Here is a 17,219-nt window from a genome sequence, read left to right on the forward strand (position 1 = left end):
TGCCCGTCTTGTATTTTATTTGAATATTGTTTACTTTCCCCTGGTTTTAGTTACTGGGTCTCTGGCCACTCACCTGCACTATAATTCTGTCACCCCACCGCTGTTTAGCGGGTCAGGTTTCCGGGGAGGCAGTGGGCAGGGAGCGCCATCTTTGTGCGGGAGGGGAACTGTGGGCGCCATCTTTGAGCGTTCTTGTGCTCAGGGACAGTGGGAGCTGCCTATTTAAGGCGGAGTATCCACCGGGACAGTCTGGCACAGTGGACCTGAAGTTAAGTATTGCAGCAGCGCCTTGCTGCTGGGTGTGCGTGCTGTTTTAGCGTTTATAGCGTCATATGCTATTTTTAACTGCCCGTCTTGCATTTTATTTGAATATTGTTTACTTTCCCCTAGTTTTAGTTACTGGGTCTCTGGCCACTCACCTGCACTATAATTCTGTCACCCCACCGCTGTTTAGCGGGTCCGGTTTCCGGGGAGGCAGTGGGCAGGGAGCGCCATCTTTGTGCGGGAGGGGAACTGTGGGCGCCATCTTTGAGTGTTCTTGCGCTCAGGGACAGTGGGAGCTGCCTATTTAAAGGACTCCTCTCAACGCGCAGCGGTGACGCGCAGCGGGAGTGCCTTCTCTGCACCTGAGTCGCGCCAGAGTCCCGCCCGTCTGCGCTCGTCCGCGTCTCGGAAGCCGGCGAGGTAGGCATGTAGTAATTTTGCTGTCCTGTAGTTTGTTGTATGGTGGTTAAGACATATCAGCAGTTCCGATGCTCTCTTATTCTTCCATTGAGCTATTAGCGCTATGAGGATCTATTTCCTCCTGCCACCATGTTTTCCCAGGAGGTCGCTCGCTTAGAAAGGGTTGCGCTGGCTGCGGCTGGAATATGCCGAAGCGGGAAGGTTTCCCGCCTGTATCCACATCACCACGTGTTCTTTGTCACCTGCTTAACACCAGATCTCTTAGTAAACATTCCATTGACATCTGGAATTTGATATCTGACTCTAAAACCTTGTGTCTGTTCCTCACAGAGACCTGGCTTAGTGAGTGTTCTGGCCCTGATATTGCCACTGCTGTCCCTCCAAATTACACCATCTACAGGAAGGACAGAGTGGTTGGTCGGGGTGGTGGTGTAGCAATAGTTGTTGACAAGAGTCTCTCTTGTTCGACATTCCCTGTGGATAACATCAAGGGTAGTGAAGCCTTAGGCTTCACTCTCAAACTTTCTCCCCGTCAAACTTGTACAGGGATTATTATCTACAAGGCACCTGGCCCTTTAGGTTCCTTCTTTGAGGACCTTCAGGCGGCACTTTCTGTACCTTGCCTGAGATCGGAGCATTGTATCCTATTGGGAGATTTCAATCTCCATATGGACAACACTGTTGACCCCGATACTATTAAGCTCCAAGACATAGTCTGCCCGCTAGGGCTGTCCCCTTTCATTTTTAGCCCGACTCATATCAAAGGCCATACGATCAATCAGATCTTTTCCACTAGGTCTATCAAGGCTTCTCCACTGCTTCCTGTTCTTTGGCCAGACCACTTTTTAATAGAATTTTGCATCTCCATTATAGCCATGCCCATTGTTAGAGGAGCGAAAGATACCAGAAGGTTGTCACAGCCTTTTCATCGAGTCACGGCAGAAATGCTTTCTGCCGCTCTTGGCCAATATCCCTGCCTCCTATCAGGTGATCTGGAGCAAGATATTGAACTGGTCCAGAAATGTCTCGAAACTAGGTTTGAGGAGTTAGCCCCTGGTAAGCCAGGTAACTCGGTGGGTAAACACACCTCGGCCCCCTGGTTTACTCCTCTTCTTGGCAGGATGCGTCAGGACTGCAAGAGGGCGGAAATAGTCTGGAGGCGCTTGTATGACCCAGAAGATAAAACTTAATACAGGGAGTTAATCCGACTCTACCATAAGCAAATTTTGGATGCAAAAAAAGCTTATTTGGAACACAGAATTGACGCAGCAGATAGTAGGAGTAAAGACATTTTTAGAATTGTACAAGAGTTTATCTCTCCTGCCCGAGCTCTCCTAATCAATCTCACACCGAAGTCTGGATCAGCCAACTCAGTGAATTCTTTATTAATAAAATCAAGCTTATCCAAGGCTCCTTCCCTAGAGCGGGCATTAGCTCAGGTGACTGTCATCTGACTCCTACGCCTTTACTGGTGAAGGAGACAGGACCTCTGCTTTTGGATTTTCCTTCCATCTCTCATGCTTCCTCTCTCGACCTCCTGACTCGACTTAAATCAGGGTCGCCGCTCGATTCCTGTCCTGCTACATGCCTTGGGAGAGTGGCGCCAGCAATTAACACCTTGCTCAATCCACTGCTCAATGCCTCCCTGACATCTGGAGAGGTGCCCATGGCCTGGAAGCACGCCCTGATTCTGCCGCTGTTAAAAAAACCAACATCAGATCCCCTTGTTCACGCAAACTATAGACCAATTTCCCTCCTTCCCTCTCTGGCTAAGGTGATTGAGAAACACGTGCACCTCTCTGTTTCCAGCTTCATTGAGAATAACAACATGTTGCACGACTCTCAATCGGGTTTCCGTGCGAATTACAGCACGGAGACAGCTCTTTTAGAGATTACCGATGCCATTCGAGAGACTTTGGATGGAGGAGGGAAAGCCATCCTGGTCATGTTGGATTTGTCGACGGCGTTCGACACCGTCCCCCACGACGGTCTCCTTTCAAGACTCTGGGAGATTGGTTTTCGGGGGACAGTGTGGAAATGGTTTAAGTCATTTCTAACCAACCGCCGACAAGTGGTCTGGGCACCCCCATTTTCCGCTGAAATGCCGCCGCTGAAGGTGGGGGTTCCTCAAGGGTCCATCCTGAGCCCCACCCTTTTCAATATCTATATGGCCCCTCTGGCGGCGGTAGCGGAAACATTTGGTGGCCAGATCATATCCTATGCTGATGACACCCAGCTACTTTTCACGTGTAACAAGGGTGAAGATTTTGACAGCGGTCAGATCAGGGAATGTCTGGAAGCCGTGTTTGAATGGTTTCAGAGGCATAGTCTGAAGTGTAATTCGGACAAGTCGGAGTTGCTCTTTTTCGGAAGTCATCCGGACCCCGAGTGGAAGACTTGGTGGCCTCGTGACATGTCACCACCTGAGGATCCCTCGCAAAAAGCTAAAAATCTGGGTGTCCTATGTGATGTTGATCTTTCTTTTAGACCCCAGATTGTAGGGCTGACCGGAAAGTGCTTCGGCATTTTGAAAATGCTGCGGAAGTTTCTTCCCCTAATATCCCTCCAACATAAAAAAATCATTGTTCAGGCCTTGATAGGCTCGCGTCTCGATTACGCGAATGCCCTCTATCTAGGCCTTCCGAAATATCTTCTAGCACGTTTGCAGGTCGTGCAGAACTCGGCCGCTAGAGCCATCTTTGGTCTACCGCGAAGGGCTCGCGCATCGGAGTTGCTGGAGAGACTTCATTGGCTTCCGATCGCCAAGAGAGTCACTTTTAAGATCTTGACTCTGGCTTTTAAAGCTCTCCACTTGACCGGCCCTAAGTACCTCCGGAAGCGGATGGCTTTCTATGCTCCCAGGAGGTCTTTAAGGTCCGCACTACAAGCCAAAGCAGCTGTTCCCCATCATTAGACGTGCTCGTACTGGAGGCCATTCTTTCCGGTATTTGGCCCCTCGTTGTTGGAACGAGCTTCCCTTTGCCTTGAGAACTACTTCTAACCTGCTCGCTTTTCGAAAAGATTTGAAGACGTGGCTTTTTGCCCAGTAATTTTGTGCCGCCATGTGTAGGGCGTTGTGTTATGTACTTTCCTTCTATCTCTCTTTGCCAAAGCGCCGGGACACTCCATGGAGTAGCCGTGCGCTATAGGAGAGCTCTTCATAACATAACATAACATAACATAACATAACTGTACAGTTATCATTGTCCCGTCTATCTTTACCACCGCTCAGATTTCAGCATCCAACGATGACCGAAACTTCCACCCAGGATGTCTGTCCTTCATGATAACAGGTGTTCCAACTTGCAGATCGGGCTCCTGCGACTGACGACGCTGGCTAGCTTTGTCATTGGTGGTTCTTCTCCATAAGTGAGTGCTTCAACATCCATGTGTGTAGGACTCCACTCCGCATCAGCTAGGATACTGTCCTGTGTGGTGTCTCTCAAATTCTAGGTTTGCTGGAGCAGAGTTGGTGGCGCTGTGAGGGATTTGCCTATAAGCTCAAAGAAACTCATGCAAGCAACATTCAGCATCCTCTCCAAGACCAAAGCAAATTCTCAAGGCCTGTTCTAGTGTTTGCATAAAGTGCTCCACCCCACCCCATGGCATGGGGTCCCTGGGGGTGATCTTTCTGTGACAAATGGCCAGAGACTCCAAGTACTCCTGAAAGTCACACCGCTGGAAAGGTGGTTTGTTGTCTGACATCACATCATCAGGAAGGCCCATTATGACCCACATTTTTCGAGTAGGGGCTTGACGTGGGAGAACTATGTGGATGGCACTCGCTCCACCATTCGAAATTTGGAGGATAATTCAATGACCGCTACAGTGATCCGGCCATCCGGGATGTGCACAGGGAGATTCCATTTCAGACAATGCCCAGGTGGCATAGGGTACTGGGACCTACTATTTGTCAGACCCTTCTTGCATTGGAAGGGCCCCCAAACCAACTGTACTGGCACTTACAACCAGCTCCATCTTTCTCTGGGGTTGAAATTAGCCATGGTGACCTTGTTGAGGGTGGCTTTCTGGTGGACCAGAATGCTTTGCCAGCAGCTAGACTCCTGTCCCAGGGAACGGTGGTGTGCATGAGAGCCCTGAGTGATTCTGACATTGTTCTATGATTCAGAACGAATCTCCTGTAGTATGTTGCAATGCCCAATAAATTGCAGACTTCGGTGGGGTTTTGTGTTACTTTCACTGCCCAGATTTCAGTTGCCGTCCATGGATCAGCCTGGAGTCTTTCTCGTGAAACGAGATATCCAAATAATTCTACTGAGTTCTGGCAGAAGGAACACTTGCGTTTATGTAGCATTCAATTTCTGTCAGCGAGTCAGCAAAGGGTGTTTCTCAGGTGAGCATTGTGCTCTTCAAGGCTCTCAGAATAGATGAGGATGACATCATTTAGATTGATAACACCTCGTAATCCAGAGAGAGTTTCTTAGATGACAATCTGGAACACATCTGCCGCTGATGAAATTCTATTCGTTTTGGTAGAGCGCGACAGCTGCCCCAGCAATGAGGCGTCCCGGCGGCGGCGCTAAGAACTAAAGATCCTAGCCTGAGCAGGGAGAAACCAAGGCTGGAGAGAGGCTTTACAGGCAAGGGAATAGGAACGTTTTCACTGCTTTCCGGAATGCCGGTAGGCTGTCAATGGAGCGAATGTGTTGTGGGAGGTCATTCCACAGTTTGGCTCCGAGGAACCTAAAGGAGCGGCCGCCCATGCGGCTGAGTTTTATGCGTGGGACGCATAGGAGGTTTTGGTTGGAAGATCTTAGGTTCCGTGACGGCGCATAGGGAGTGAGAAGGGGTCGAAGCAGAGGAGGGGTGTTGAGTTTGAGGATTTTGAAAGACAAAATGAGGGTCTTGAATTTTATTCTAGAATCAACGGGTAGCCAGTGTAATTTTTTGATGGTCGCTCTGGCAGAGCATCTGCGGGGTAGGCCGACCAGAGTTCTAGCCGCAGAGTTCTGCACGCGTTGGAGCCGCGCTATCTCACACTTGTTGGCACCAAGAAAGAGCACATTAGCGTAGTCCAGGCATGAGAGGATGGTGGCTTGGATAATGAGTTGGCGGGTTTTAGCGTTGAAAAAGCCTAGTATATGGCTGAGGCTTCTCAGCAAGCCAATGCAGGTGCCGGCAACCTTTTTGGTGTGAGACCGAAAGTTGAGTGAGGCATCCATCCAAACGCCTAGATTTTTTACTAGGGTTTTGGGGGGAGGGATGGTGCCTAGGGAAGACGGCCACCAGTACTCATTCCAGAGGCTGGTGTCTTTGCCAAGGAATAGCACCTCTGTCTTTCCGCCGTTAAGTTGCAGACAATTCATTGTCATCCATTGGGCGACCGCAGAGAGTCCGTTTTTAAAGTTAGAGGATGAGCTGGAAGGGCCTTTTGAGAGAGCTATGGCCAGCTGTGTGTCGTCGGCGTACGACACTAATGTCAAGCCCCATTCTTTGGCCACTGCCGCCAAAGGCTGGACGTAGAGATTAAAAAGGGAAGGGCTCAACGCAGAGCCCTGCGGAACTCCCTGAGCAATGGGGTGGGGATTGGACAGGAAGTGGGGGGCGGAGACTCGAAAGGACCTGTTTTCGAGGAAAGATCTGAACCAATCCAAAGCCTGCTCAACTACTCCAAAGGTCTCCAAACGATTTAGAAGGATGTTATGAGACACCGTGTCAAAGGCCGCGCTGAGATCCAGAAGGATCAGCGCAGCACTTTGACCGGCATCTAAGATCGTTCGGAGATGCTCTGTGGTGGCTAGGAGAGCAGACTCAGTGCTATGGCCTGGTCTAAACCCATTTTGTGATGGGTCTAGAATGTTGTTTTCGACCATGTGCTGGGATAGAGCACTGTTGACATGCGCTTCAGCGAGTTTAGACAGCCATGGAAGCAGGGAGATTGGACGAAAGTTCTCCGGTTTGGATGGATCTAGGGTGGGTTTCTTGATGATAGGCGAAACCCACGCTTGCTTCCAGGCAGATGGTACACACGCTGAGGTGAAGGAGAGGTTCAGGATGGTGGTAAGTGTCGGTAGAAAGAAGTTAAGTGATTCTAGGAATTGAGCCGGGCGCATAGGGTCCGCAGGGGAACCAGATTTAACTTTTTTGCAAAGTCTGATGAGGATATCATCAGAGATTTCCGGGATGTGAGTCAAGGTCGAGTAGTTGGGGAAAGGGGAAGGATTGCTGGTAGGGCTGGGGGGGTGCTGAGGGAAGGAAGTGTAAATTTTCTGTACCTTATCAACAAAGAACCTGGCAAGGTCTTCGCATTGTTGCTCGGAGGAGATACTCGGGAGGGGGGCTTTGCTGCTCTGAAGTTCTTGTACGAGCTTGAAAATTTCTTTAGCAGGGGTGGGACTAGATTCGATCTTGTTGGAGTAGAAAGCGGTCCGTGCAGCAGGAATGGCTTTGTGATACGTTTTTTGTAAAAGTAGGTATTTAGTTTTATCTTCTACGTTGTACTCCCTACGCCAGAGGCGTTCTGCCTTTTTGCACTCTTTGCGTAAGTTTTTGAGAGTGTCGTTGTACCAAGGGTTAGAAGGGGAGTTATGACCTTTTGCCCATTTGGCAGGAATGAGACTGTCTAGTCCGCCCGTGATCCACTCATAAAACGCACTGTAATTAGCGTTGATGTCAGAGTTGGTGTCAAGGTGGAAGTCCCCTAAGGTCGAGTGGAGGGCGTCGCGAGATAGTTTATGCCATTGTCTTTTTAGGCGACGGGGCGGTGCCGTGTTGTGCCTGCTTTTATTGACCGGGATGGCCAGTTTAATGAGGGAGTGATCCGTCCATCCCATAGGAAGGGGTGTCTCTGAGGTGAGTTTCTCTAGGTTTGAGAAAACTGGGTCTAGGATGTGACCAGCAAGGTGGGTTGGAGTGGAGATAAAGGAGTTGAGTTGTAGTGCGGAGAGATCTGCAAGGAGTGTTTTGATCGTAGAGTCGTTTGTTAGATCAAAGTGAAGATTGAGATCTCCCAGGATCGTAAAGTTAGAGCTTTTGGTTATTAAGGAGGTTGTTGTTTCAAGAAGAGCCTCGATGAATTTTACAGTGGGGCCAGGTGGACGGTAGATATAGAGACCAGATACAGTGAAGTTAGGGTTTATAATAATTTTAAACTGGGCGCTTTCACAGTCTGGTAGATCTTCCTTAGTAAATGAACAGGAAAACGTTTTTTTATAGATTATAGCGATACCGCCTCCTCTTCCATCTCTGTTAATTGTCGACATGAGATAGTCATCTGGCAGCGTAAGGTTGGGAATGGTAGAAGTGCCATCCCGTAACCAAGTTTCACAGAGGAAGAGGATGTCAGGATTTTCGTCCAGGATAAGGGTATTGACCTCAAGGTGGTGTCTAGCTAGCGATCTTACATTGAGGTGAAAGATCGTAATGGAGGTGGTTTTCTCCGATGCCTGGAGCTGTCGAGTGAGGTGGGGTGTAGCAGTAGTAAAGCTGCAGCTTTGACATTGTAGGCATGTGAGACCGGGCTTACCTGTAGTTTTAGCGCAAGACCGTCCGGGGTTCAGGCTATGTAGTAGCTCGCTATCATAGGAGAGGGGTTGTGACAGAGTTAGGCCAGGGGAACTGGCGAGAGGCGATGACTTGGCGATGACGGGCGCAGACGGGCTTGCCTTAGGCGCGCCTTCGGCGCGCAAACGGCGCTCCCGCTGCGCTCGTCCGCTGCGCTTCCTGCCCTGGCACATAATGAAGAAGAAGGAAGGGGCGTGGCCTCAAGGGGGCGTGGCTAGCGAGCACGCCTGCGATGGCGGCCGCTGGATGTGATACAAACAATTGCCGTAGCAGCGCTCAATTGGCTGCGTGGCAAGAAGGTAGGATGCCAATAATGGTCAGCTTGATACAGGTTATTCAGTCAACACAGTAAAAACAATTTGTCAAAGTTTTAAAAAAATCGCGTACCTCCAGAGCCCGGCTTCCGCCTCAGGTCTGGGATCTGATTTCTGTGGGTGTGCTTCCAGGCGGCGCTTATAAGGGCAGGGGGCGTGGCCTCAAGGGGGCGTGGCTAGTGAGCACGCCTGCGATGGCGGCCGCTGGATGTGATACAAACAATTGCCGTAGCAGCGCTCAATCGGCTGCGTGGCAAGAAGGTAGGATGCCAATAATGGTCAGCTTGATACAGGTTATTCAGTCAACACAGTAAAAACAATTTGTCAAAGTTTTTAAAAAATCGCGTACCTCCAGAGCCCGGCTTCCGCCTCAGGTCTGGGATCTGATTTCTGTGGGTGTGCTTCCAGGCGGCGCTTATAAGGGCAGGGGGCGTGGCCTCAAGGGGGCGTGGCTAGCGAGCACGCCTGCGATGGCGGCCGCTGGATGTGATACAAACAATTGCCGTAGCAGCGCTCAATCGGCTGCGTGGCAAGAAGGTAGGATGCCAATAATGGTCAGCTTGATACAGGTTATTCAGTCAACACAGTAAAAACAATTTGTCAAAGTTTTAAAAAAAATCGCGTACCTCCAGAGCCCGGCTTCCGCCTCAGGTCTGGGTCTGGGTCTGCGAAGCTCAGCCACTTGTAGTGTTAAAGGCCAAAATGCATGGAAAATGTTGTGATACAGCAGCTTTCAGGGGCCAGCACCAGCTGATGGTCGCCGGAATTAAAGTCCAACTTTGATAACCATTACCCCTTTGAGGTCAGCTATGATGTTGTCCATCATCGGTGTTATGTGGTGTTCCTCTCTAATTGCTTGATTAGGAAGCCTCATGTCAATGCACAGGCATATTACACCTCTATGTTTCGGCTTAGGCACTACGACCAATGAAGATACCCAAGGTGTGGGGCCAGGCACCTTTTCAATGACTTTGAGTTCTTCAAATGTCTTCAGTTCACATTATACCTGTGGCCGAAAATTAAAAGGAACCCTATGATGTCTCAATTCTGTCGGCCTGACAGATTTGTTGATATGCAGCCTAACTGGATTTCCTTTCTATTTTCTCAGCCCCTAAACGAGTTGTGGGAACTCAGCAAGGAGGGCATGGACGTGTGACTCATATAACTGTTTTTTAAAGAACACCATCTGGAGGTCTTCCGCGGAATGACAACCTAGCAGCGTGCCCTTCTCACCTTTAGCGGTGCAGAATTTTGACTTAGTGTAGCGCCCATCACTTGTACTGTCGACATCGATCATTCCTCAGAGTGGCAGAGGCTCCATCTCACCATATGTGGTGTTAACTGTTCATATGTTCAGTGTCTATCACATTCACTGACGCTACTGTGTCGATGAGAGTGTTGACTGGGGTGCCGCAAAATTAGATCACACACATGAGAGGTGAGCGCCTCTTCTACACTGCACGGCCAGCAAAGGGCACCACAAAGACATGATCCTCCTCCTTATCCAGGGGAGTGTCAAGTCCATGGCTGCTAGGCTCACCAATCTCAGTAAAGTCATCCAGTGAAAGTTGGCACAGAGTAGCTGATAGCGGTCGTTGCTGTTCAGGAGTTGCAAAGTGGTTTGATTCCCATACTTTCAGCATGTCTTCCCTCTGACAGGGCATGTCCCTGCCACCTTGCATTCCAGGCCATAATTCCCACAGGCACTTCCTGGTTTGGGGGATGGCCCCTGATGTGTGGCTCCTGGCCCCCATTGAATGGCATGTGCTTGCTCATCTTTAGTGGCCGGTGGCTTCGATGAGACGGAAGACAACACTGTTTTGCCTGCACAGGCATTTGATAGTTCATTCAAGCAGGCAAGAATAGGGATGTCATCCAGTGAGATGCCTGGTTGACAAAGGGTCAGGCGTCACAGAACAGAGGACTGACACCCCTGTATGGTTTGCACTCTGATTTCTTCATGCTGGTTCATGTTAGTGTAGATGCTCCCAAGATTTCTCAACTGAGCATAAAATATATCCACTGACTCAGTGCTCAGTTATGTGGCTTAGTGCAATTTCAAACATTCGTAATCAGGGTTGAGCGGAGGGTCAAAATGATGATTCAGCAACCACACAGATGCGTCATAATTAAGCATGGGCGGAAAATCCGTTTCGCTCGCGGATTTTGCGGATTTTCGGTAAATTCGCAATCCGCGAGATTCGCGAATCTCCCGCAAAATCCGCAAATCCGCGAGCAGCGGATTTTGCTCGCACTGCTCGCACTGTTCGCGTGAGTTCGCGGCTTCCCAGTACAACTTCGCGCCCCGCGAATGAGTGCAAAATTGCAGAAATACGATCTTAGCAAAACTGAGACTACTTACCAGGTTCAAAAGTTCAGGCTCATCATTAGTAGCCATTTCCTGTAGTGCTTCCTGAGGGGCCCCTCCAGAGTTCAGTTGCCAGTTGCAACTATTATGTGACCCTGCTCTGAACCTCAGAATAGTTACACATATGCCACAAAGGTCCTGAATTACAGCTAAGGGAGACAAGCAGGAGCCAGGCTGGAAGTTCAAATCCATTAATCAGCCCCTAATTCATTATTGTCAGTTGGGGCAGGGCAGGTGTTGTAACTAATTTTGATACAATGAAAGCACTTAGCAAGTGCAAAAGATCAATAATCAGGAAGCACTAAGGAAGCAGGTGCCAGCTAAAAAAATATTCTGTGACACATTAATCAGCCCCAAATTAATTCAGGTCACTTGAGGCAGGGAAGGTGTGCTTGCGTTGCCACAATAATGTACACTGACTGGACAACCAGAGGGTGCTGTGATGAAACAGAGGGTGGCATGGGTGGGCCAGAGGGTGGCATGAGTAGTCAGAGAGTGGCAGTGGTGACAGAGAGTGGCAGTGATGAAGAAGAGTGTCCCAAACAGGCTGGACACGTAGAAACAACAAGTTCGCGAAACTTGCGACCCGACAGGTAAGTTCGCAATTTGCGAAAGTGTACAAAACCCTCGCGAACTGGCAGAAACCCGCACAAACACAAAAAAAAAAAAAATCCGCAAATTCGCGAGAATTCACGGATTTTGCGGATTGCGTGTTCGCAAATCCGCAAAATTCGCGAACGCGAGATTCGCAAAATTCGCCCATGCTTAGTCATAATCAATGTCACCCACTGTATTTGGTAGAGTTCAATGAGATCATATAGTTCTGTACCACCAAAGTGAAGAAGTAGAAATTGCTTCACAACTCCATCTGTTTTCCGCGTCACGTGGAAGTAATTCTGTTGGTGTCAACTCTAGGAACACCATCTTGGCACTGCCGTGGCAGGATCAGACAGCTCACTGAAAGGAGGCAGCGGAGTCACAGAGGCCTGAGCATACGGGGCTACGTCTGCTCGTGAGCAGCTGAAGGGTTGGCATTCTGAAGTGGCTCATTCATATTCTGGACCAGTAGGTACCGGTTGTGGATAACTGAGGTAACCATTGGTAATGAAAGGGTGTGGGCTCTTGGCAGGTGAATTGCAGTGGAGCACTAAAGGGTGTGCTTGCAGCCAGAAGACAACCACTATGCAGATTTGTACTCACAGTCAGTGACCCCAAACTTTTCTGTCCAATATCACCGTTGGGGTGTGTCAGGCAGTCTCCTTCAAAAGCAGAGAAGTTCCCTTCTCCCAGTTACCTTCAGAAGACTTGGTGGTCGGCGAAGGAGAGATTTGTTTTGCAGAGAGGCAGCAGCAGGGCAAAGAGCGAGGGATACACACAGCTATTGCGAGATATTTCCCAGCAGCCACTTTCCACCAACATCGGATGACAGCCACAAGAGGCTGCAGGCCTCACCCAACGTGACGGGGGTGATTTTTGTTGTAGGGAGACATCAGGAACTCCCAGCACAGGCCACACTTTGGCTTCTCCTACTGGAGCACAGGGCCGATGGCCCAAACCAATTCACTAGTCCATGAAAGGCCAATAAACAGGATGCAGTGGGTGGGACCCAGAGCAGGAGCACAGCTATGCAGCTGGACCAGAGGAGGCTACTGTCACAGCACAGCAAGAGCCCACAGAAGTGGGAGCAGCTTAGCGAAGCCAAGGCAGCACCTGAAATATGCCGCTGGTCATGACATTGACGATGGCATCACACGGGGCAGCCTAACACGGGCAGGACACCCAGCCCGCCATGAACTTTCCAAGGCACACCAGCATCAGCACAATGCAGGCAGCAGATATTACGCAGGATCGAAGTGGCCTTGTCACCAGTGTAGCAGGCCAGCCTGGACCTGGACCTGGCTTCTTGATTAGGCCTGGTACCCCAAGCCTTGGACAAACACAGACATGCACAGTGGATGCAGTTATCAGCAAAAGGTCACATGTGACCCAATGCCCAATAATTTATAACCTCGAGCCAAATCTGACCCTTGGCATGCAGTGGTGGATACTTTGTAGTGTAGAGGCTGGGCGGCACACTACAATAACCAACTTCAATTCAAATGAGGAGGGAAACCTAAGTGAATTAACCACAATAGCATCACAGTGCGCCCTTTAAATATCACCCAAGTCTTAAAATATAAAGATACCTATGTACTCACAAAACCTTCCAAATAGATTAACCTGCGCGAGAACAATTGACAGAATCAGTGTCTGCCTGACAAGCAATTTAGCTAAGCATATGTACAGATACTGAGTACAAAGATTCTTACCAAGACAACAATGCAGAATGACTACTTCACAGAAATCCCTCCCATGTCTATGTAATAGACATGCGGAATCGAGTAAGAAATGCTGAAGGAAACCAGGTCATGGTGTGCTAAGCACACTAGCTAAGTATCAACATGCATGCTGGGCGCAATGGTACCCGGGTGACCCACGATAAGAAAACAACTCTGAAATGTTGGAGTGGACACATATGGTGTAGTAAGCAAAGGATATAGGGTATTAAATAATACTGAACTAGCTTGCAGGTAAAGAAGTTAACCTAAATCACAGATGACAGTAAATAATGGTGTGTATAGCGGGTACCATGCCATTCGAGCAGACTGACCATAGTCAAATATGGAAACTAAACCACTGTATTGGATAGAACCTTACTGAAAACAGTAAATGCAGAAGTGATTCTTATTTCTTATGCAGTTTAGTGTCATTATGCTTGCTTCTTTCGGCATTCATATTATTTTTGTATGTTTTTCTTAGTTTTAGGTGTTTTGATCTACACCTATGTATGCCTTAGAAAGGCACCACCGCAAGACTGTGACAGCGAGTTCTAGCATGGCATGGACTGTGAAGTCCATGCCGTGTTGGAACTGGGGGTGCATGCACACCGGGGGGCTCAGCCTGTGCCCCCTGCATTCACACTTGTAGGGGGAATGAGGGGGCCCTGTAGGGCCCTCTTTGTTTCACGACTACCAGCAGTTTCATGGAGGAAGAACCTCCCTGACACCGCACCAGCACTCCCAGCATATTGTGAGACCCTGACCTCTGCTGGTCTGCAAGGGAATGTGCTTCCCTGGTGGTTGTAGCAGTGGAATGGCAGTCCAACTGCCTAAGTTATAGTATGGTGGTCGGACCACCGTGCCCCAGCGTGTCTGGTGCTCTTAGACCGCTATACTCATAATCCGACCCTAATTTCCTTACAATCTGTTTGATACTCTGTAGACGAGTTGACCTCTCCAATATTACGAATGCACATCCAGCATAGTTTTTGGATGTTTCACTTGCACTTTTTTTGTTTTCACTATGTTATTTCCTATATCGTGGATTCGTTTTCAGATTTGGCTACAATCAGTGTGCTCAGATGGCATGGCGCCAGCTATACATGCCATTATTTACTGTCATCTTTGATTTCAGTTATCCTTTGCTTGCTTCATCATATGTGTCCACTCCAATATGGGGGATTTGTTTTCCTAAAGTGGGTCACCTCGTGTTCTGGCACCTAGTATGCGCGCCATTCCATAAGTAGCATGCTGAGAGAACCATGGCCTTGTTTCATAAAGCATTTGTTGCTCTCTTCCTCATGTCTATTACCTATACATGGGAGGAATTTCTGGGAAGTAGTTATTCTGCAATATTGCCTTGTTCAGTATGTTTGTACTCAGTATCTTGACATATGTTTGGTTAAATTGTGTTTCAGGCAGACACTGATTCTATCAGTTGTTCTTCCTCAGGTTTACCTATTTAGAAGGTTATGTGAGTACAATTGTAACTTTATATTTTTAGGTTTGGGTTCTATTTATAGAGCACACTGTGGTGCTATTGTGGTTCATTTGCTTAGGTTTTCCTCCTCATTTGGATTTAAGTTGGTTATGGTGAAAGGTCCCCTTTCTGGGCTTTTGCTCACAACTTTTCCTCATTGTAAGTAGTTGGTATTATACCGGTTGGTGGGTTCATAGGTGATGGTGTTATCATGTTCCTACCATGGTGATTGACCACTGCTTTCACACTCTCTTTTGATCTGGACTTGTTGTGGGTGGGTTTGATCCAACTTGTGGTTTTACTAGTGGCGTACTTCTTTTTTCGATGTTATCAGAACTGTTCCTATTCTCATTGTATATATTTTCATACCGTTTTGCTGTTTTAGGTATTTTTGTTATCAAAACTTTGTCCTGAAGATGCTCTCATGTTCTCATTAGACAAATGGAGACTGAAATGTCGATGACTTGAGCACCACGACCTTAAACTCTAAGGACTTACAAGCCTCTCCATAAGGAAGCCCTATAGCGAGGAGGATAGAGAAGTTGTGGGTCGATAGATGGTCACAGGATCTCCTTTTGTGATTATAGCTATTTGTTGGTGACCTATGTTGGAAAGCGGGATAGTGCACTTGTTGCTGACCCTTCAGTACATATGTCTGCTGTTAAAAACCTCCCATTTACTATGCCATACACTGAAGTGTGCCATTTGGAATTAACCAGTATATGTTTTTTTATGTGTTAGACCTGGCATCTTTGGAGTGTTTTTCCCCTTTCTTTTTTGCTTCTGGCCTCCTGTTTTTGACTGTGTGCTTCATTTCGTTTTTTTGCTTGTTTTTCAATTCTGGGCACTTTATCACTGCTGATCAGTGCTAAAGTGTGAGGGCTCCCTGTGTGAATTGTGCTTGTAATTGATTATCCATGATTGGCATATTTTATTTACTGGAAAGCCTCTAGTAAAGTGCACTGTGTGTGCCCAGGACATTTAAATCAAATACTACTAGTAGGCCTGCAGCACTGATTGTGCCACCCACATGAGTAGCCCTGCAACCATGTCTCATACCTGCCACTGCAGTGTCTGTGTGTGCAGGTTTGAACTACCATGTCAACCTGGCAAGTGCACCCACTTGCCTGGCTCAAACCTTCCATTTTTCTGCATGTAAGGTACCGTTAAGCTAACACCAATGTAGCCTAATGGGCACGGTGCAGTATAAGTGTAAGATAGGTGATGTACTGGTGTGATTTACATGTCCTGATAGTGAAATACTGCGAATTTTGCTTTTCACTATTGCAAGAAATATTTCTCCCATAGGTTATCATTGAAACTGCCTTGTAACCTCCTACAAGTGTAGCTTGCAATTGGATAGAGATAGAGATTTGGAGTTTGGGGACTTTGAACTTTAAAAATAAATCTTTTAGTGAAGTTGGTATTTAAATTGTGTGTTTGAAAGTACCACTTTTAGTGGGAATTGTCTTGCTTTGTCATTCTGTGCTTCTTCCTAGCTGTGGATTCCAGGCCTGTTTAGACTGACAGTTGGGCTGTTTGCGCATTCAGTCTAGACAGTCACACAAAGGGAGCTGAGGTGTGCCCTATATAACCTGATGGCCCACACCAGGCCAATGGGTCTTCTAGAGTGGGGGGGAAGAGTTGTCGTTGACTACTGAATAGGGCTCTGCCTGACCTCACACCCCCTTGTAGTGTGTCTGGAGCCAGGTCAGGGAAAGGCAGGGTCTTGTGCACTACTACAAAGACTTTCCTTTGAAATTTTCCTACTTCAAAGGCAGAACCTGGTATAAGTACTGGAGCTGTAACACCATAACTTCAGAACACTTCTGAACTAAGAGGATATTCTGCCAGGAAGATGAGCAGGTTGCTGTAGAAGGGGAACTGCGACTCTGCGCGTTGCTTTGTTGTGCTGGGCTGATGCTTGCTGCTTCTGTCCTGGGAGTGAAAGGACTGGACTTTGCTTTCTATATCCTGCTCGTCAAGGTTCTCCAAGGTCCTGTGTGTGCTCGCCTCATGTTAAGAAGTCTCAGGGCCATCAAAGACTTCATTGACAGCCCTGAACTCTTTTGCTGTGAATTCTGACCTGCCAAGTGATGCCAATCCAGTTCTGGGCTCTTGGAGGTGGCTTTGCTGCAGAAGAACCAAGAAACCCCTTGCTTCGACTTTCAGGTCCTGTTTTGCCCACTGCAGCAATACTGTGCAGTTGAAAAACCAATACATCGTTGTGGTGCTGCCTAGGAATCGACGCAGAGCCTGTCATGTGGCTGAAAGTTCACCGCAGCCCGGTTTCCCGAGCACTGTGTCACCGAGGTCCGTGGCACCCGCTATGACTTCAATGCAGGCCCTGATGTGCGGCAGAAAAAATCGATGCTTCACCTGCTTCCTGGCTGAAAATGGACACAGAGACTGTTTTGCCACCTCTGCATTCATACAGCGCTGCATCCATACGGAGCTGAAGTTTGGGGCTTCAGAAATGCTCAACTAATCCAAAGTGAGGAAGATAAATTTCTAAAAAAACTGTTAAAACT

This window comes from Lissotriton vulgaris, chromosome 8, assembly GCF_964263255.1.
Source record: "Lissotriton vulgaris chromosome 8, aLisVul1.2, whole genome shotgun sequence".
NCBI classification, from domain to species: Eukaryota; Metazoa; Chordata; class Amphibia; order Caudata; family Salamandridae; genus Lissotriton; species Lissotriton vulgaris.